The sequence below is a fragment of the Panthera pardus genome, unplaced genomic scaffold, assembly GCF_024362965.1.
Source record: "Panthera pardus isolate Hobbes unplaced genomic scaffold, ASM2436296v1 HiC_scaffold_2, whole genome shotgun sequence".
In the NCBI taxonomy this organism is placed as follows: Eukaryota; Metazoa; Chordata; class Mammalia; order Carnivora; family Felidae; genus Panthera; species Panthera pardus.
The window spans coordinates 78,083,234-78,105,852 of record NW_026526765.1 but is presented as its reverse complement, the minus strand read 5'-3'; the positions used below and the strand labels follow the sequence as shown (position 1 = coordinate 78,105,852).

The following is a 22,619-nucleotide window of genomic DNA, read 5'->3' as shown; positions in this document are numbered from 1 at the left end:
TTCATTTACTGAGTGATGGCTACTATTGATGTTTATAGATTTTTTTCTTAGTGTCTTTCTTGGTCCATCAGTTTTTTGTTTTTGTTGCTTTTTAATAGAGTTTAAGTATCAAATGCAAAAAAATTCTCTTGTAATTCCCAAGGCTAATAGGAAGCAGTATGGTCTGAAAGGATGGCAAGACTCACAACAGGACAGTATTATTATTATTTATTATTATTGTTATTATTATTATTATCATTATTATTACTAGTTAGCAGGCCTAGCCTACAACGAAATGGTAAACAGTTGAAATTTGTCTCCAGGCCATCTCTTCTCTTCTGCCACCTTTCTGTTCATATACATTCCTTGACTCCTCAGATTCTCAGGGCCAGAGATGCCAGAGTCCATGCTAGACTGTATTTGTTATCTACCTTCCCTGGGAGGGACTTATTCTGTGTTCATCTGTTTCTTTGTTCCTTAGAAAAATAATAATAATTATGTAGTTACCCTGTACTCTACCTACTCAGCTAATGTGAATTATTTAATGTAGATGTGTTAACTTGAAGTAATAAATTATACCACAGTGAGGTGATCTTATCATGCTTCCCCCTCTCGCAAAGGGGATTTTCATCGATACCTTACCAGAAATTGAGTCCAATGCGTTGTCCTTCATGTCACAACTTAGCCTCTCCAGATTTTTAGTCTTGATAACTTAGTTCCAACTATAACTCCTGCTTGATTGTAGTAGCCTTGTAACTTGTTTGTGGTTACATTCTCCAGCCTCTCAGTTGGTGTAGACATTCTAAATTCTGCCGGAAACTTGTCAGTCTTTCTTTGTGGCATTTGGTGGTGATTTTTAAGGCAATAGGGCTGATTGCACATCCAACAAAACTAATGCCAGTACAGCTACTAAAAATACTAGATAAAGTATTTTTGAAATCAACTTTATGGAGCTATAACTTCTATTCATGAAACCACACCTCCATCGGTAGGGCATTTTCATTGACCTGAAAAGTTTTCTTGTGTCATTTATAGTCAATCACCTACCAATACCTTGGCCTCAGGCAACCCCTAGTGGATAAAATGTTTTTAAAAATTATTTTTAATACATTATTCATATCCACTGTGTATAAAGGTACTTAAATTAGAATATGCAAAAATATATTTCTAAGTTATTCAGAAATCATAAAAGAAATTATAACAAAAAATTTCAAAAAGGAATTGAGTTACTTTTTTAAAATCTCATATTTAAATGGATGGGATATACCTAAATAATTTTAGAAAAGGAAAACTGTATTTCTAAATGCTCATTTTTAAAGAAGAAAGAGTTTCTGAATTAAGAAAGTAAAAAAAAGATAAGTATATTACACTGGGCATAATCTGCCCCAGGAAGGTGATGTGTGATCTTGAACCAGGTACCACTTACATTTCTGAAGGGACACTTGGGCAGTGTATCATGACATCCATCCAATCCTCACAATTATCCTAAACTCCTTCATAATTGTTTTGTCTTACTTGTCTAAACTGGAAAATCCTCTCACTTGCTCTTAATTCTGAAATAGACCACAACTTAAAATCAACCATGAGGGCTTTCTTCCTTTGGAGAACTTATCTAACTGTAAAAGGCCAGGTCATCTTTGAAGAGTTGCCATTTGACTTGAGTCAAAGGAAGACAGTCAGAAGGAAGAGTGGAAGTAGGAAGTAATAATGGTGTATTACGTTATTGGAAAGAGAGTATATGCCAAATATAGATTCAAGTTGTAGTTTAGGGTGATCCAAATGGAACACAGTTTTAAGTTTTCCCTATTATTTATTTGTCTTAAGGAATCCTTAAGGAAGCAGTTTTGGAACTTGAGTTTCTTTTTTTTTTTTTTAATATTTATTCAGTTTGAGAGACAGAGACAGAGTGTGAGTGGGGGAGGAGCAGAGAGAGAGGGAGACACAGAATCTGAAGCAGGCTTCAGGCTCTGAGCTGTCAGCACAGAGCCTGACAAGGGACTTAAACTCAGGAACCACAAGATTATGACCTGACCCGAAGTCGGAAGCCTAACCGACTAAGCCACTCAGGTGCCCCATGGAACCTGAATTCTGTTTTTACAGTCTTCCTTATATTAAGTCTGGTTCTATAGCCTATATAAAGGTTATGAAGAAACTTAATATTCCTTAAATCCTTTTTTGTTTAAACTGCCTAGATTAGATCTCATGTCTCTAACTACTATTCATAAATTGATACAGTATAATTCCAGTAATAGGGAACAAAAAGTGACAAACCAGAGTGCTGTACAAACTATTTGGATTTACGGCCAGTATCCTGAATAAATATATACTTTCATTAAGATGTAATCCATATACCATATAATTCACCCATTAAAAATGGGTGAATTAAATTCAATGAACTAAATTCATTGAACTAAATTCAATGAACTAAATTCAATGAACTAAATTCAATGAACTAAATAAATTGAACTAAATTCAATGTTTTTTAGTATAGAGTTGTACAACACCAAACATCATAAAAATGTAATTTTAGAAAATTTGTTACTCCAAAAAGAAGCCTGTATGTATTGCCAAATATTTTCCATTCCTTCCAGCTGTAGGCAACCACTAATATGCTTTCTTTCTCTGTATCTTCGTCTATTATGGATATATCCTACAAATGGAATGATATAATATATGGCCTTTTTGTCACTGGCTTCTTTCATTAGCATGTTGGGTTCAAGGTTCATACATGTTACAGTATGTATCAGTACTTCTTTCCTTTTTACTGCTGGATAATATTGCATTTTATAAATATACTACATTTATCCATTCTTTATTTTAAAAAAATTGAGGGGTGTCTGGGTAACTTAGTTGGTTAAGTGTCTGACTCTTGATTTCAGCTCAGGTCTTGATCTCAGGGTTGTGAGTTCAAGCCCTGTGTTGGGCTCTGCACTGAGTGTGAAGCTGACACGCACACACACACACACACACACACACACACACACACCCATCCATCCATCCATCCATACATAAGATAAATAATAAAAATATTTGGGTTGATCCAACATTTTGGCTATTGTGAATAATGCTGCCATGAACATTTGTATACATGTTTGAGTGGATGTGTGTTTTCATTTCTCTTGGTATATATGTAAGATCACATAGTAATTCTATGTCTAACATTTTCAGAAAATACCAAACTGTTTCCAAAATGGCTGCAGTGTTTTAGTTTACATAACCACCAGCATTATATGAATGTTCACATTTCTTCCCATCCATCTGTCTTTGTTATTAGTCATGTCTTAGGCATAAAGTGGTATCCCATTGTAGTTTAAAACTGATTTTTCTGATAATTAATGGTGTCTAGCATATCCTCGTGTGCTTATTGGTCATTTGTAGATCTTCTCTGGTGTAATGTCTATTCAGAGGCTTTGCTCCTTTTTAATTAGTCTGTTTTTATGCATTGCTACTCCCAATTCCAAGTTCTATAAGAAGATTTTAAGTGAACATTTTTTTAATATATTGAAAGTTCTACAATGTGATAATTTTATTGTAAATTATATTTGCTATATTTTGCTATTTAGAAATAAAAGTGTGAGAATTGGAGTTATAATGAGAGACTTATAAGAGGCAAGAGTCAAATCAAGAGGAGGACATGTACATAGATTAATAGAAGTCCATGAAAATATCTGATCAAATATGTTGCTTTAGTATCATATATCTGAAGTTCACAATCTAATAGTTGGTTCTTTCCAGATGGAGAACTGACAAATATGCAGCCTCTGATTATAGAAGATGATTAAGTGGTTCTTTGCTGCACCCAGACTCCTACTGAAAAACAAGAGTCTGAGGAAAATTTCCAATTATTTGAGAGATGACTCAAATGGAAGATTGATCTATAAGGACAGTAGGCTAATGCAACCTGTCACTATTATTCCTTGCAACTGACTTGAAAGACAAACTTACTTGACCTACATTTTTCCTTTGCCCTGTGAACTTCCTCTTAAAGATTACCATCTGAAAGAGATGAGGGCAGGCCGACTGACACGTGATGTCATTAATAAGAAGACACATTTTTACAAAGTATTAATTTTCAAAACTTATTAGCTTATCAAAAGTTTCTTAAAATATGAATATACATTCCTAGGATACACAATAAACTCAGTTTTGGGACTTCCATAAATAGGAGTTTTTATTCTATGTAGAACAAAGCTTATCATTGCAGAAGGTGGGCTCTAGAGACCTCAAAGGTGGACTCAGATTCTGAAGAGATGATCTTAAGCCATGGTGGCAAGGTGGATTCTGCTAGATCTTGGTGGGTCTCTAGAATTATTGAAGACACCCACCCCACTACAAAATCAACAGGAAAATCTATTGATCAAGCAAAATTAAATTTATTAAACTCACTGCAGCAGAGTGAACATGGACTTGGTGAGGATAGGAAAGGTTATAGAAAGAGTTTTAAGACCTGGTTTTGGTGATTTCAGGTGGATTTTTCAAGGTAAAGTATTGACTGGAATTAAACTGACTTTATGATAGAATAGCTTTGGTTTGGTAGGCACAGCAAGGCAATGTTCTTAAAATGAGTCTTGATGATTGTGTTTTTAGGTTTGACATGTAGGCTAATGTGGTTGTTACAGACTTATTTTCTGAGACGATATACTTCCTTGGGCCTCTTTGGTCTCAGAGATGTTTAACTAGGAACCTGAAAATTTGCCTGTTTTCATCTTTTCCTGAGAGACAGTATATATAGGTTTCATTTCTCACTATCTAACATCCTTTTTTAGAGAAGGAGTGTGGAGGAAATAACATGAGAAAAAAATTGGTTGCATTTTGAACATTTAGAACTTGATTACATTTGGCTTTCATACTTTCTATGTGTAATAAATATATTTTAATTAACTTTGCTAAAATATATTTTAATTAACTTTGCTAAAGCAAGGCTTAAACTTTTAAACTTTTCTATCAAAGTTATGTATTTCTTATGGAAGTTATACAGATAAAAACCTAAGCTCATACCTCTTTTTAGGTTTCTTTGAAATGTGGTTATTTTAAAATTGTTCCAAGTACTTGAGTTTATTCTTTGGTCCTAATAATTTGATTTAACCATATGATATTTTTATCCCCACCAGTTTATTATCAGTTTTCCTATTTCTCTTATTAATGGCATGCAAATAACATGTACAGACAGCCAGTTTGGGTCACATACATAATTAATAGGATTTGCATTCTAATGATTAAATATTGTTCAATTCAGAACCAAAGGATATACAGTGATATATATCTTTTTTTTTTTCCCTGCAGTTCCTACTATCACCCTATCTCCAGAATTATTTATGTATTTATGGCCTATATTTATCTTTTATTTCTTTAAATAACTTACACTTAAGTTGTGCTGATGTCTCAAGCTTTGACATTACTTGGTGTTTTTGTTCTTTTGTGTTTTTCTCCTATCTGTAGAAATTTTAGAATCCCTTCCTTATCCTCAGTGCTGTGCTCTAAAATTTCACTGCAATGTATGTACATGTATTTCTTCGTCAGTGTGAAGTGTGATTTTAAAGAAGCCTATGTCTCTCTAAATCCAGGAAGTTGGTTTAAATGTGTTCATAGCCTATCTTCATTTGAATCTGTGGGGCTTTCTGAATTTTTCTAGTTATTCTGTATTTTCTATTTGTCCTTTATTCTACATTTTAGTCATTTCACCATTTGGATTTCTAATTTTTTTGTGGCATTTTAATTTTTGCAGTTGTATTTTTAAAATCCAAGAGATCTTTCTCACTCTCTGATAACTCCTGTTTCACCGTATCTTCTGCTTTTATTTTATCATGAAAACAGCTTCTGTAATGTACCTGAGACTACTAAATAAGGTTTAGTTTTAGATGTTTTCTTTTGTTTTCTGCATTACTTCTGTTTAGCCTAACATCAAATTGTGTATTTTATTATCTGAGATTTTTCTCTTTTTTCTTTCAGTTTTCCTCAAACTTTGGGTGACCTTCAGTTTTCCTCTCTTTTTGATAACAAGTCAATAGAAATACTCGGAAACTATGCATATGGGTCAGGCTCATCTGGGGACACTTATCCAGTAATAAGTTGTGTTTTAAGGAATATTCAAGAATTAGTTTGTATCCTGTTCTCCACTATGAAATGTTAAAATAGTTTGAGCTTTAATTTAGGAAGCCAGATCCCTTGTTAGATTCTACCATAGATTCTTCTCTCCATACTTTATACCAGGCTGTATTTTGGTCTCTCTTTTTTATTGTTGTTAGTTTTTTTTAAAAAAGTATTAACCTATAACTGGCAAATTCTAACGTGGTGACCATTTTGGACAAAGGACCAGGAAGACATGTGGGGAAATTTGACTTTTTCAATATATCCTTTTGATAACTGTGACGCCTCCTACTCCTGCCCTCCACTGAAAGTACATTCATTGATTTCAGGTCTCACAGACTATAAACTACGTAAGTGACCAACCTCATTGCTCTAACCCCTTTTTGTGTGGCATACCAATCAATACCATTCCCTCAGTTTTCCATCTTTGAGAAATTTGCTGATATCTTTTACTGCTGAGAGCATGCAACAATTTCCTTCCCATTTTCCTTTTGCTTCTATCTTACCCACTTTTTACAAATTGCTTTAATATTATTCAGTTGGGTCTTTAATAGGACAGGAAATAAACTCATAAGTTTGGCTTGACATTCTTAATCTTATGTTTTAACATTGTGCATATACCTCTATTTAATCACATTTAAAACCATTTTCACCTATGATATAAACAATGGTTAGAATGTATAAATTGTACTGTTATTGTTGAGAGGGAGTTGAGATCGATATCAGCAATCTGCTTAGAGCAGTCTACATTGTTATGGCATTCCTGGAAAGAAATTTGCCTATGTGGATCAAGATAATTAAAGATTTGGGACGCTTCAGTGGCTAAATCGTTTAAGCGTCCAACTTCGGCTCAGGTCATGATCTCACAGTTCATGAGTTTGAGCCCCATGTTAGGCTCTGTGCTGTAGGTACTGAGCCTGCTTTGGATCCTTTGTCTCCCTCTCTCTCTCCCCCTCTCCCACTCACATGGTCCCTCCCTCCCTCCCCCACCCCAATACAAACACTAAAAAAAAAAAAAAGATACTTAAAGATTTGATGCCTGGTAATTGTAACAGTCTTTCCTAAAGAAATATCTAGGGACTTATTTGAAGAACTCTGAAAAAGGCTGTTCATCACATAAAAAATAAGTTTGAAATAATTCAAATGCTAAAATATTAGGAAATTATTAAATAAGTTGTATCACTCATGCAAAGGATGTTTAAACAAATAAAAATCAAAATATGCTTAAATGATGACAATATAATATTAAATGAGAAAGCAGGAAAAGATACTATGAATTCAATATAATATACATTTTAACTCAAATATATTGAAATATAATTTTTATCAGCAGAACAGTCATTGGCAATTTTAAGTTAAAATATATAGGTATTATAAGCAATTATAATAAATATAATTATACACATTATATAATTACATAAGTTAAAAGGAATTGTATAAAATATAAATAAAAATAAACACAGGAAAGGAATACCAATCAATAGAGGTTATCTTGAGATGATAGGATTTTAGTTGAATTTTATCTTTCAAATTATCTATAATGTACTTGTAATCAGAATAAAAACTGATGCTTTTATCTATGTTTTGGGGTTTGCACTGTGAACTAATCTTAAACTTCAGAATGTCTTGATTACTGACTATTTACTGGAATGAATGAAATGAAAAAAATATAGATCTATTCATTACACTGTTCCTTTAATTTGCATGAATTTTATCATTCAGCTTTCAGGGTATTTACACTTATATCAGTGTATACAGAACAAGTGCATTGCTCTAAGACAGGATTTAATAATACAGATTCACGAATAACTGGGACTCTATCCTATTGAGACAGTTGGGCTTTATTGTTATTTGGCTTATTTTCTGCTGCCGTAGGCATTTTCATCTACTGCATAGAAAGCACCTTTACTCTGCTAAAGTTCAGCGCCATTCTGAAAGATATGGGCCTAGAACGGAGTTTGGGAAAACAAGATAAGAGCCTTTTAAATTAATACATTGACAAGTTTGAACTAAGTCATCTTCTGATATGCTTGCTGAGGAAAAAAGTTCACTTGACTGGATACTTTATTCATTGTATAAGAAGCCCTACTCGTCTTCAACTAGTCTAAATGTTGATGGCCCTGTTTTTTGCTTGTTTGGGAGCTATATATAAATATATCATATTTTCTTTTAAAAAGTATCCTTTTTTTTAAAGTGTACTTTTAAACCTGTAATGTATTTTAGTATTCTCAGAAAACTTATTTTTGTAATGAGCCTCTATTACATTTTCAGACACTGCCAAGTATATAGCAGTATTATGACACTGCATAGGTTATGGACTGTAAAGCACACTTTATGTCAGTCATTTGCAGAAAACAATTTCTGACAGTAATATAAGATAGATTATGCTATTTTTATAGAAAATTAATAATTTCTTAGTGATTAGACCTTTTTTCTTCTGACCTTTAAAATTGTTATTCAGTACAACTGGGGAAGTTTGTGCATATGCATATATCTCTTAGATCTGAATTTAAATTGCATGAGGTTTTTCTTATACAGTCTGGACACTGTGGTAGGTTTTCCAAGCTAGCATCAAGTTTTGCAGAAAGTCCTTTTAAAAAACAGTCACATGTCTACGAAATTAAGCTGAAAGGATTCAGAGCAATATAAAGAGAGCTATGTCTGTTTGGATATAATAAGATTAACTCCTATGCAATTAACATGATTCAAACCAAAAAATGATGGCAAGAATTTTTTAAAAATTTTTTAACAGTTTTTATTAATTTTTGAGAGACAGAGCCAGAGCATGAGCTGGGGAGGGGCAGAAAGAGAAGGAGACACAGAACCCAAGCAGGCTTCAGGCTCTGAGCTGTCAGCACAGAGCCCGACGTAAGGTTTGAACTCACAAATAGCGACACCATGACATGAGCGCAAGTTAGAGGCTTAACTGATTGAGCCACCCAGGTGCCCCAAGATTTTTTTCTTAATTACACTTGTTTACTTTTAAAAAATCTCAGTTTTTCAATTGTACATTTTTGGAAACCTACAACAACACCTTCAACCATGGTGTGAAAAGAGAAAAACAGTATGGCGGATCTCACGTGTCATGGGCAACCTCACCACCTTCCCTAGGAAGCAGCTATTACCAGCAAGGTCCAATGGGTAAGACGTCACTGTTTTTCAGGTGTGTTTGGGGGAAACACTTTTTAAAGAATATGCCTTTGGGACACCTGGGTGCTCAGGTGGTTGAGCATGTGACTTCGGCTCAGGTCATGATCTCAAGGTTCTTGGGTTTGAGCCCCACGTTGGGCTCTGGGCTGACAGCTCAGACCCTGGAGCCTGCTTCAGATTCTGTGTCTCCCTCTCTCTCTGCTTCTCCCCTCCTTGAGCTCTCTCTCTCTGTCAAAAATAAATAAACATTAAAAAAATTAAAAAAAGAATATGCTTTATTTATAGTATTAACTCTCTATTTTTCATAACCCTACCTGGTACCTACTTAATATCAAAGACAGTATGTGAAGTAGTTAGCATGTATGGAGAGGAAAAGAAACGCTAAGACTCTAGAATTAGGTAACATCATTACAGTTTTCTTTAAACTTTAATATTATTATATTTTTAAGACATGACCAAAATAAAAAGTCTAGCTGCTAATGTTTGTCCAACACAAACTGACAAAAGGTTGTTTAAAGTAATGGCTGATGGGAATTTTTATCCTGGAAAAACTTTATAGTAACCAGATACATTAATCACGTTCATTCCTGGATTCAAGTTAAAAATAGCTTTCCCAAGGGAGGATATTTTGAATGCCTGTGTAACATTACTAAATAAAGCATCCCTTCTCTACCAGCTGCAGGAGGTGTTTCTTTTTATTCTTTATGTCTTAGTTTCTTTTTTTTTTTAATTCCTATTCTAGCTATATTTAGATTTGAAGTTGTTTTATATTTATTTTATATGGTTTTTTATCACCTCAAGTAAAATCCTTAGAACCCGATGAGTGAGTTTCAGGATTCAGATTACTTTCATGTTTAATTGATGAAAATTTTGAAACACATTTCAAATGTGGAGAACACCTCGAAGTAAGTGACATTAATAGTTCTGCATCAAAATGTACAAATAATTACATAAAGTGGAATAAGTAAATAACAGAATTGGCTTTACATGACTTCTAGTCAAGTGTTAGATCAATTATGAAATAATGTTGAATCTTTAGAAAGTTTTGGTTTTAAGAATTCTGGATAGAAATTGTGTACTTATGTGTGTGTGTTTATTTTTATTTTTATTTTATTTTTTTGTCTGAGAAGTTTATATTGAAATTGAGTTCCTAATTAAAAAAAAAGAAAGGAAATGTGTCAGATTAGAATGTTCAAACTAATATAATGGTCAGTCTTTTAGTAAAGAAGAATCACCAAATTAAATGTTTCTTGTTTAATTTTTCATTGTTATTGGAGAATTGCAATTCCCAAAGCATTCCAAATTCAAATGCTTACATCCTGGGAATAATCAGGTACCATAAATGTATGAGGTGGTCAGATGGTCAGATATGATGTAATAGGGAATTACAGAGAATGTAAACTTGAGATGCCTTGCCTAAAGGCATCCACAGTCTCTGTCTCTGTCTCTGTCTCTCTCTCTCTCTTTGTGACACACACACACAGCCAGATGTAATCTCTGAGTCAGAAAACTATGTAACATTATAAGGAAAGAGTGGAAATAATTTGGAAGAATTTCTGATACCTCAATATTCTTTCATGTTTAGCTTACATGTGGTTGCCAGTTTTTTCTACTTCTCTAAAAAAAGAAATACCTAACCTATCATTTAATTATTCATTCATTTATTCAGTTAGTCGTTAAACAAATAATCATTCATTTTGTACTCTATGAGTGTAAAACTCTAGGGAAATAGAAATGAGTGAGGCAATTCATGCCTTAGAGATGAGCTAAACAATATGCAGTTACCATTCAGAGGTAAGAGCATGGTGCTGCAGGATTCCAAAAGATGTGCACCCATTTTATGAGTCTGATGATGTAGAGAAGCATTCACAGAAGTGACAACCAGTGGCTTAAAGGAAGAGTTAAAGCTAGTCAAGCAATGAATGAGGCAAGGGATTTCCAAACAGAGAGAAGATTGAAGGGACAGGGGTAATTGAGGAACCAAAGAGAATTTCTTAAGGGAAGAACCTAGGATGCAAATTTATTTCCTGTTTTAAATAAGCAGGGCAAAAATATAGCTACTTCTATTGTTGAGCATGTTCAATATTTTTGTCAAGTCCGCATTTTGTTTTCCCTTTCATCAGTTAAATGCAGTGTGATTTGGATGCAAATACTATTTACGTTTCTGCTCTACCTATTTTCCTTTTTCAAAAAGTTTCTGTACATCCTACACTCTGAAAAGACCAACATATGCAAAGAAAAAAACGAAAAACAATCCTCTGATTATATTTAATAAGTGTACATCAGAGAGAAAGACAGGAAATAAGAATATAAAGAGAAAATGAAAGTGAGAAAGTGACTAGTTCTTTCCTAGCCATAATTTCATAGTCATTCTGTCTCCTGTTTCAAAGAGCAAATGCAATTCGTTTTACGTTTAGGATTCAGTATTATTTTCTCCTGTTAATATATGTTAATTTTTAATAGAAACCTCCTCATATAGCTTGAAACACCAAAAGAAAAGGATAAAACTAACTCCAAAGCAAGGCGTTCAACTACAGTTTTAAACTTTCGTACAGTATCTTAATGAAATAAATTGACTTAAACAAAATTATATATTTCCCTCTTATTAAAAATTCATACAGATAGAAAAGAATATTTGCATTCCAAATGCATCCAGTGTTATGATATGAAAACTCTAACAGAGCAACAATAGCTTGAAAATCCACCGGGAGAAACTTTACACTGACCTGGGTAAAACTGCTAATTTAATTTTATCGTTTCAAATGAAAGTGACTTGAAACCAAGGGAGACTAATCTGAACAGTAAGCCTAATTGCAAATGCCTCAGTACATTATGTAGATAATAACAGCTCCCATGTGGATAATAGAAGTTAGAAGAGAACTGAAAATTACACTTTCTTTTGCCGTCTTGAAAATGAACCGATATTGAAATCTTATCTCCCGATCCACATACTAAAATGGAAATTGCTTTCCAGGTTTTACTAATTTTACTTACAGGATATTATGTGAAGTTTTTTCCCCCCCTTATGCACTTATTCTGATTAAATATAAAAATAGACTCACAGTATTTGAAACTGACAGAAAAATCAGAAAAGGGAATATCTAGTCTTGTACATGTCTGATTTCCTATGGCTTTATCATCAGCACTCATGGCACTATATAAAATATATTGAGAAGATTTCTGTTTCAAATCACTCTACATTAAGCAAAAGATATTTTGTTGATGAGCCTGTGAAATTGAATGTATCCAAAATTAGCATGAGTGCTAAAGCATACACACAAACCTTACACTATGTAACTAAACACCATAAATGCCATTATGAGTTAGTATTGAGATGTTTAGTATTTGCATTTAAATTTAAGTCATTTCTGGGGCGCCTGGGTGGCGCAGTCGGTTAAGCGTCCGACTTCAGCCAGGTCACGATCTCGCGGTCCGTGAGTTCGAGCCCCGCGTCAGGCTCTGGGCTGATGGCTCGGAGCCTGGAGCCTGTTTCCGATTCTGTGTCTCCCTCTCTCTCTGCCCCTCCCCTGTTCATGCTCTGTCTCTCTCTGTCCCAAAAATAAAATAAAAAAAATAAAATAAAATAAATTTAAATCATTTCAGCAAGTTATATCTCAAATTTTAAAAAAAGGCTTTCATACCTCAAATACAGAGATTAAAAACCAAGCGAGCTCTGGGAGAGATTATACAACTACATGTGTGGGAGTCCAATCCTACATTTTACAGCACAGCCTTCTAATCCTCACTGCAGTGAGAACAGCAGACTCTGACTCCGAAGACTTCAGCTCCTGTCCTCACCCAGACTAGGGCTACTTGCAATGCACAGGGGCAATATTAATCAATCGATGTACTAATTTTACTTTGCATTTGTTGATGTGTGCAATGTTCTCGATCTACACTCATCGGCACACATATGCACATAGAGGTGCAGATGTTCAAGAAAATATTCTTAAACAAGTTTCTTGTTTGCAAATCACAGCTATAATTCATGTCATGTTTACTGTGTTTAAAATTTTGTTGTACACGACGGTACTACTTGGGGCAGTTATTATTTTTTATTGTTTTTTTCACCAAGCTTTTTAAAAAAAAACTTTAAGCAAGTTAATGAAACATAGGATATTTTAAATTAGGTAATAGAACAGAATACTCTTGTCTCTTTTAAAATTCAGTCGATCCCCAAAAAGGTATTTATTGAAGTAAAAATTCTAGAGTCTGAGAAATTCTGGGAAATTCCAAAAGATGTTCCAAATTGGTCTATTTTACATCATTCTGGAAATCCATTCCCCTTACCCCCATCTAATAATAGGCACTTATATTCAAATGCAACTTATAAAAAGACGCAAGAAAAGGCTTGAGGGCAAAAACTTTTGTACCCAATATACTTGGGCTTTATTCAAGGGATCCACTAAATTTCAACAGTGGTATGATAACCTCAGAGCAAGTTACATAAATGAAATAATGTTTCAGATAGAGTATTTGGTTTATTTTCTAAAAGTTGTCTTAAGGCTACAAAATTCTTGAAGTATTATACTTTTACCACATTCTGTTATACGGATAAATGGGGAGGGAAATCTTACCATAAGTCTATGACATTATACATGATGGAAAAAAATATTTTTAACCAAAGCACATTTTGCCCAGATACCCTAGTCAGATTAAAATGTTTTTTATGTGTTGATACTTTCCTACTTAATATGTGAAAAATGTTGTACCAAGTAATGGGAATAATGTGTAAAACAGATACCACCCCCATCCTCATGAAGCTTACTGTCCAGTAAGGGAGATGGATAATTACACAATTCTGTAAACAAATGTAAAGGCACAGCTTGCTAACTACCATGAGCAGGACATGGTGCAGTAAGAGCATATTGGATCTGACATAGGCTGTGAGATGAGATATGGCTCTTTGGATCATCTGCTGAGGAAGTGTAATCCTAAAAATGTTTAGATAAATCCATGTCTGCAATTGTAAGGGGAGAGCTGTTCTTGCTGCAGCTATAACTTTCGATCACATACATCATTATGGACGATCTTCACAGCAATTTGATCAGCACACACTGCAAATTTAGGCATTTTGTCTGTCCCTTTTTGGCTACACTGAATACTTTAATAAGACATGTCCATAATGAAAGTTGATCTTATGTGGTTAATGCCCACACACCCTAAGATCCTGCCTTCCTACAAGCTTTCACACATCCTTTCCTAGTTGTTGAGTGCATAACTATTCAATGAGTTTCTTCAGTATAACTATTCAAGAGTGCATATGTTGGAAAATCTTAATATTTAGAAGTGAATATTATTTTTGGTTGATTTACTGGAGAAGAAATGTTTTCATATGTTCTACTGCCTTTCGGAAAACAATATATTTTGAAAAAACTAACAAACTGTTGACAATAATTGTAACTTTGTAATAGAAAGCTAGAAATTCAAACACTAGTCTCATTTTTATAGTCAGATTTGATTTTTGGTATGACTTGGGAGTAATCTCAATGCCTTGGCTTCCTCGTCAATAAAGAAGTAATAAGAATAATTACCTCTCTCTATAGGAGTCTTATGAGGATTACAGAATTAATGTATTTGCATTTTTTGAGAGTCTGAGATGAAAGTTTCTAGATGAGTATATTATTCGGACAAATGCTATAGTTAATCTCACATTCAGGTTAATAAATGTCACCTTAGATCAAAGGTTTATTTTGTGCATTTCTACAGAAATATGAAGGAAATTATTTATCTTCAATATTCTGCTGACAAGAAATTTTTTAGGTGTCAAGAAATATTACTAAAGAGTAAAAGAAATAGTCTTTGACATTTTTCAATTCTGTATTTGTGGCATTATCTACAACAGCTATACTTTACAAATGGTTTTCAAAATTAAAAGCAGTAGTACTTCTGGATCAAAAGAAAAGAAAAAAAGTACCTATCAGGACATGAACAGTTTATGCAATGAGAAATTAAAATTAGATGATATGGATCAAAGAGAAAGAAAAGAAAATGAGATCATTGGGAAGATTATAATGACAAGTTTTAGAATTTCTGCATCTCTATTAAAATTTAAGTGTCATAGCCAAATAAAAATTCTTTAATTTTTACTGAGATCAATGAAAATATCACCAAGAATCACTTATTTTAAGCAAAGATTGATCTCCCTTTTAAAATTTGTATCTAACACTAATTTAGACTCTACATGGTTTTCCATTCAGCAGCAAAAATATTTCATAATCAAACATTAGATTGTAGGTCACATGATCTTACCATGTTTTCTCTATATGATTTTACACACATGACATATCACACATACAGATATAGTGCCACTATAAATACTATATAACAGAAGTAGTCTCAACTTTTCTCAGAGTGAGAAATTTCTGGCTTAATTTTTTAAAATGTCATGTGTACCTTATTGACATTTATATTTTTGTTGGCTTTGTAAGGAATGAAATCCAGTGGTCAGACATAAAAATAAGAAAATTCCAGGGGCACATGGGTGGCTCAGTTGGTTAAATGTCCAACTCTTGGTTTCAGCTCAGGTCACGATCTCATGGTTTGTGGGTTGGAGCCTCAAGTTGGGCTCTACACTGATGGTGTGGAGCCTGCTTGGGATTCTCTCTCTCTTTCCCTGTTCCTCTCTCTGCTCCTTCCCCACTCCCTTTCTTTCTCTTTCTTCCTCAAAATAAATAAACCTAAAAAAAATTACAGCATCCATATATGCCCCCTCATTGATCTGAATGAATGTAGTTAAGCAGTGTGTTATCCATCTATTTGTAGAATTTTGTCACTGGTTCAAAAATAAATAAGGTGTACGTTCCCAAACACTTCCAGCCTGTGATGCACAGTTTTTCCAGGCTGTCACTGGTAAAGGCAGACCTCCATTGGTGAACTTGAACTAGGGTGCTAGAGTTGTTGAGGCTGTCTCTGCTGCACATTAGAGCCATGCTGAAGTTCTTTAATTCTGGGGACAGTCTAAGAATAGCCAGTAGTATTAAAAAAAATAATAAGGCAATACTGGGAATATCTGGATCTTTTATGACTGTAAGGTCTACCATGATCTGGGCAAACCAGCCTTGTGGCCCCTGCAGCTAGGATGTGGGGCAAAGTGACAAAATCCAGGGTTTGGTAGGTCCTGTATAAGTGTAAGATCTGGGATGTGTTTACACTGGTCCCTGTGTACCTCCCTGGACCCTGGCTGAATTCCACAGCCCTCACTTACTAAGTGAGCATACTTCTTCCATGCCATTTTTCTCCTTATTCCCTTCACATTTATCATATTATATTATTATTATATATTAAATATTATATATATATATTATTTCTTTTCCTCTAGTAAAATTAAATTCAATGAGGAAAGAAAATCTTCTATGATTGTTTCACTACTATTTGTTCAAGACCCAGAACAGTGGTTGGAATATAGTGGATTGTCAGTAAATGTTTAACTATTGGAGGAACAGAAGAAATGCTGAATAATACTTGACTAGTTCAATGTTAAAATAATAAGGAACTTTTTACATGCCTTTAAGAATTAAAGAATTCTTAAATTTAGACTATTCTTTTTAGATCACTTATGCAATAGCAGCCACATTTGCATTACTAAATTCTATTGATAAGAATTAGTTTTAAAGAAAACACCTGTCCCCTTTTTATTAATATATATGTATCTAATTGGAGAGAAAACTTAAGTGATTATTTTTAGACATATGAAAATCATCTAACAAGATTACTTTTTTGATTATTATGTAATCAGTTATTCACTTAGCTCACAAATTTAGGCAAAAATCTTGATTAAAATTACCACTGTTATTTTAAAATAATGTAATTCTGCTTCCTACTCTGAACCAGACACCCATTCTGCCATACCCACCAGGGGGATTTTCTTGATTAAAACACTGAGTTAACTAATCACTTCTGTGCCCTATAAATGTATAGCATATGTTGAAAATGTAATAGCATGTGGTTTTTTAAAATAGATTTTCTACTTATCCTACTTACTCAAAAACTTAACCCATATTACTTACATGTCTTTACTCAAGCATTAAAGATGCCTAACAAACTGTATTATTTGTTCTCCCATGTTATATTTATTTCCATTTTTGGAAATACTATTAATGATGCCTGCACACACTTATGGCAGTAATATCAAGGAAAAGGTTATAATCTCCATAGGATAACTGATTATCTCAGTTGTGTCTTGTTCCTTTAATTTCAAAAAATTTTTTTGATTACATGATGATTTCATACAGTCTAGAAAAAATAGAAATCATCAATGTACATATAAATATGACTGATCAAATAAATGTTAATTACCTTTGTGAATCCCTATTATCTAGCTTTATTTGTATTTCCCCACAGCATTTCTCAATAATTGTGCTTTTTTTTGTGGACGATAAAACTTATAGTTCCTGAAACACCCTTTTTAAAAATTATTTATTTATTTATTTATTTATTTATTTATTTATTTATTTATTTATTTAGAGTGAGCGTGAGCAGGGAGGGGCAGGGAGGGGGTGCAGAGGATCAGAAATAGGCTTTGTGCAGACAGCAGGGAGCCTAATGCAGGGCTCAAACTCATGAACCATGAGATCATGACCTGAGCCGAAGTCGGACACTTAACCAGCTGAACCAATCAGGTGCCCCTTTTAAATGTTTTTTTTTTTTTTTGCTTGTTTTTAATTAAAAAAAGTTTTAATCATGTTTATTTGTATAAAAGGTATCCCTTTTGAATTTTATCTCTATATGCCTATGCATGTGTGTGTGAGAGACAGAAATTCCAATTTGAGAGTAAACTGTGTTAAACTTTGTATTTCAGAAATGATGTCCAGATATGTCTATACTTCATTAAGTAAGAGTCTATTTCATTGGGAAACCAGATAAATTTGGGAGTAAGCATTAATTCTAAGGGAAGTAGGTATCAGAACACATCGACTATTGTATATAAATTTCAAATGTAGCCAATTAAACTTCAGTTATTGTTTTTAAAATTTGCAGATTGTTTAAAAATTTCTAGGTGAATGGTCATATTATCTGCAAAACAAACAAAAAAGCAAGTTGTATTTTTTCCTTTCCAATGCTTCTGCTTCTAAATTCTTTTTCTGGCCTTATACTATTGACTAAAGGCTACAGTATTATATTATTGTATGCTATGGCTTGTTAAAAATTAACATTGTTAAGTAGAGACCCAGAGTGTTGGATAGTGAGCCTTGGTTCAACAATAGATTAAAAAGGAAATGAAATAGAGAAGTTTATAAGTTACAGGTCCTGGAGATGTTAGAGGGCATGCCTCCAGGGGCCACAAGGATACATCAAGGCAGAGTGTAGGCAAAGAACACATCAGGACCCGGGTCTTGTGCCCTCATTATGAGGGTTCTCAGAGTGTTTTGGGTTACCTGAGCTAAGGCCAAATTAGTCAGTTTAAACCAAAAAGAATGGGTTTTGTAAAGCTTCATGGAGGTTTTATGAAAGTGATGTATCAGGAGAAGGCCCAGGGAAAGGGTGAGGAAGACTGCTTATGCAAAAGGCATTTGGGTCAGGTCATAACGTCAGGGTGCAAGGGATGGAGCCCTGTGTCTGGTTCCTCGCTGAAAGCATGGAGCCTGATTGGGATTTTCTCTCCCTCTCTCTCTCTGCCCCTCCTCCGCTTGTGCGCTCTCTAAAAATAAATAAACTTTTTTAAAAAGGGGCCTTTGAGGGAGTCATATAAGGAAGTTAAATTAACTTGTGACTCTGTGGGTTGTTATTTTAGACAGGAACTAGTATCAGAAGTCCCTGCAGGCCACTTGGCGACACAAAACTATTGCCTAAGGCACCAATATTATGGAACAGTTTAGCTAAATTCTCAACAGTGTATAGTTGGAATTTCTCCTTATTTCTGATTTTAAAGAGAAAGTTTATAAAGTTTCTACATTTAGGAAACAGCTCAAGTTTTTCTTCTTTATTTGTTTGGTTTTATAGTTATTTGTTCACAAGGCTAACAAATTTCCCTTAACCTAGAGATATTTGTGTGTGTGTGTGTGTGTGTGTGTGTGTGTGTGTGTGTTTAATAATGACTTGGTAGTGTGCTTTACCAAGCAAAACTTTCATTTCCAGATATTTAAAAAGCTACACATTTGGGGATTATATGAAAACATAAAAATAATTAGAAATAATATTATCTAAACAACTTCCATAAATCAATTAAAACACACACACACACACACACACACACACACACACACAAAAGCTTGATAAAGTAGAGGGAAGAAAAGGAATAACCATAGAAGAGAAAACACTTGTAGTCAGCAAACACATAAAGAGATGTTCAAAATCACTAGTAATCAAGAAAGATGAGAGAAAATCAAGATCACCATGAAATACAATTTTATGCTTGGGGCTCCTGGGTGGCTCAGGTCAGTTAAAGCATCTGACTTCAGCTCAGGTCAGGTCAGATATTTAATTGACTGGCCACCCAGGGGCCCCTCCCAGATACTTTAGTATATGTTTATGTCAATACCCTATCTTTTTATCTCGGTACTTGATTAATAGGTGTTTATTTCATTATTTAACTAACAATGAATAAAAGTAGACCATACATTGAACAATGCTTGTGTCATGAAACAAGGATAAGGATTAATCCAGTTTTGTACAGGTGTGATCTATAGACAAACCAAATTTTGTCCAGAGGCAAAAGTGAATTCCAGAGGCAAGTCTCTTTCTAAAGCTCTTTCTTGGCTTAGTCTTGTGAGAGCGTGATGAGATACTATGTAAATGTGGTCTCCAGAAAGACAGAATGCTGAGTCCTGATGGGATTAGAATGACTTGGATTCATTTCAAATTCATTCCTTGGAGAGATCCTTTCCCTGCACTCAACAATAGTGTGAGGAAGAAGGGTGTGACTGAATGACCATTGACATTTTTGGCTCTCTTCCCATTTCCCTTCTTTTGACCTATAGTTCTCAAAGGGAGTCCTTAACCAGAAGCATAGGCCTCACTTGGGAATTTAGAAATGCAAATTCTTTGGCCCCATTCTGTGTTCTCTGGATTAGAAAACTTGGGAGTAAACCAAGCAATTCCTATGATACCAAGTCCTGATGGTCTGACACTTGCTCAGGTTTGAAAACCACTGCCCTTGTCTCTGCTTCCTACTCATTTTCTTTATTGGGTACTCTTATTAACCCTCCCATTTCTATAACATTTTAAATTGTATTCAGTTTCTCTGAATTCAGAGCCTCTATCTTCCAATCTTCTCCCGTTTAGAGAGTGATCTTCTAAAATCTGAAAGCATTGTGATTTTAATGCTTCAATATCTAACAGTTGCCCTGAGCATAACATCTACACTCTTTATCACAGCATACAAATTGTTCCACATTTTGGCAGTGTCTTTCTTTGACCTTCACTTTCCTTCCACCATTAAGTTCATTTTTCAACAAAGTAAACTCTCACCACTTGTGTATGCTCCTCCATTTCTAGTGCTTGGCATTTTCTGAGACCTTTCCCACTTTTCTCCTCTTTCACTTCTTGTTCTCCTCTTCTACTTTAAGTGGTCACTTCCAGGTCTGATATAATCCTGTCTGTACAATTCCTTATCCTTGGAATTCTTGATCTCAAGTTGATTATTTCCTCTTGCTGTCCATTCTCACCCCTCCCCATTATTAACATTCATTATACTTAATTATACTTAATTTTTAAGTTGTTTGTTCTCATACATCTTAGGTTAGTTTTTATGTGCTTGAATTGTCAGCATCAGAGCATTAGTTTTCTCATTAAAATAAAGATTTAAATGTATTTCTAGAATAGATGTAAAAATAAAGTGAAATCCCACATTTAGCCCAGTGCCATTATTAGTGCCTATAATGTATTGAATGCATGAAATTTAATTTTACCTAATTACTGTAAGTTGTAAATTTCATACTTAATACTACTTTAACCATAATAGTAAATGTTCATAATTATTTTGGTTATGGTTAGATATTTGTAAATTAGAAAGACAGCTATTCAAAGAAGTTGTATATGCAGTGAATGGTGTCTTTTTTTAATGTATATCAGAATTGTTCACTTTGTTCCTATATATAATATGTAGGGTAATTGACATGTGGGATTTACAGAAATCTCATTGGAAGCTATTTTTTTTTAAGTCTGTCTGCTGGCACATTGCCAAGTGAGAAGCATGATGCAGTGAAAAACAGTCAAAATAATGCTTCATTTGACACTGCAATCACAGATTCTTGAATAATGAGTCTAGCTACTTTTCTTGATGATGTGCTGGTCTTGGAAGCACTGTGAAATTTTATTCAGAAGAACTTAGAAGTTGTATCTCATAATTAGCAGGTGCTAAATGGCTAGAATTGAATCTGGAAAATCAAGGTAAACTTGATGGGTAAACATTGGAATGTGCTATAGTCAGTGCATTAGTCTTAAACTAAGCTAGCCAACTTCTAAAGCTGCAGGAAATGAGTTTTATATATAAATATATATATAAATATATATAAATATGTATTTATATTTATATATACAGATATATATCTGAGTGTATATATATATATATATATATATATATATATATATATTCAAGAATATTTCTTTTAATGTTGGATTTCTTTTCAAAAGGAATAGAATATCTAGCGGTATGCTTATAAACATTGAAAAACCAAGAGAAAGTTTTTATTTTCTTTTTTCTCATGAGTTTTTCAGTAGTGCAATGCCTTTTTTCTGTCTACCCTGGAACTTCATCATTTAAAAAGTGTCATGTTATGATAAATTGTTTGGTGTTGAATCAATTGGATTTTGTTGTGCTTTTCCAGTAAGCCAGTATGAAGTGGCTGATAAAATCTGACATGACAAATTACAAAAGATGAGTCACCTGGGGTTGACAAAGATCAGTATTCATTTGTTTACTTCAGAAGACAGAATCTGTTAAAATGAACAATATGCAGCATTGGCTGTAAAATGTATTAAGAGAGGAAGTATGAGGAGGGGAACTCACAGTATAATAGCTAGTAAAGTGATTTGCCTAAACAAAGATATCACAAGTAACTTAACGTATTTTCTATTTGTTAAATATACATTTCTAAAAGTATCTCAAAGATTTGTGTGCAAATTTACATGCAAAGCACCACACACCTTAGCAACTGGAAAACAGTCACATTCTCTACTCCACGTTGACAAGGCAAATACTCAAAAGTTGAAGAGGTTTCCCTCTGGATACCAGAATTAGATAAGAGATGGAGGTACAAATTTATATACATAAATGTGTCCCTACAAGGGGACTCTGAAAGCACAAACTTCTCCTGTTGCATTAGGCTGTTTGTCTTCAAGTTATCGGGAAGAAAGTTGTTTCAAAGGCCCTGAGGCCTTTAGACTTTGCCCTTTACTCTGGATTGTAGGTTAGTGTTCCCTGGAGGCTATACTGCTCCCTCTTATTCTGTGTCTTAGAATCC

General features: G+C 33.9%; 1 long non-coding RNA gene across 3 annotated transcripts in view; it reads left to right on the top strand.

The window, feature by feature from the left end:
- Nucleotides 1–22,619, top strand: part of LOC109267647 (uncharacterized) — a 153,244-nt gene that overhangs the window by 27,324 nt on the left and 103,301 nt on the right. For 2 of the 3 annotated variants that reach the window (XR_008423789.1, XR_002080214.2), the window contains exon 1: nucleotides 9,887–10,121. The exons of the other annotated variant lie outside the window; for it this stretch is intronic. This is a non-coding gene — a long non-coding RNA (uncharacterized LOC109267647). Of the gene's footprint in view, nucleotides 1–9,886; nucleotides 10,122–22,619 lie in introns of those variants that run through there. 3 annotated transcript variants of the gene reach the window in all.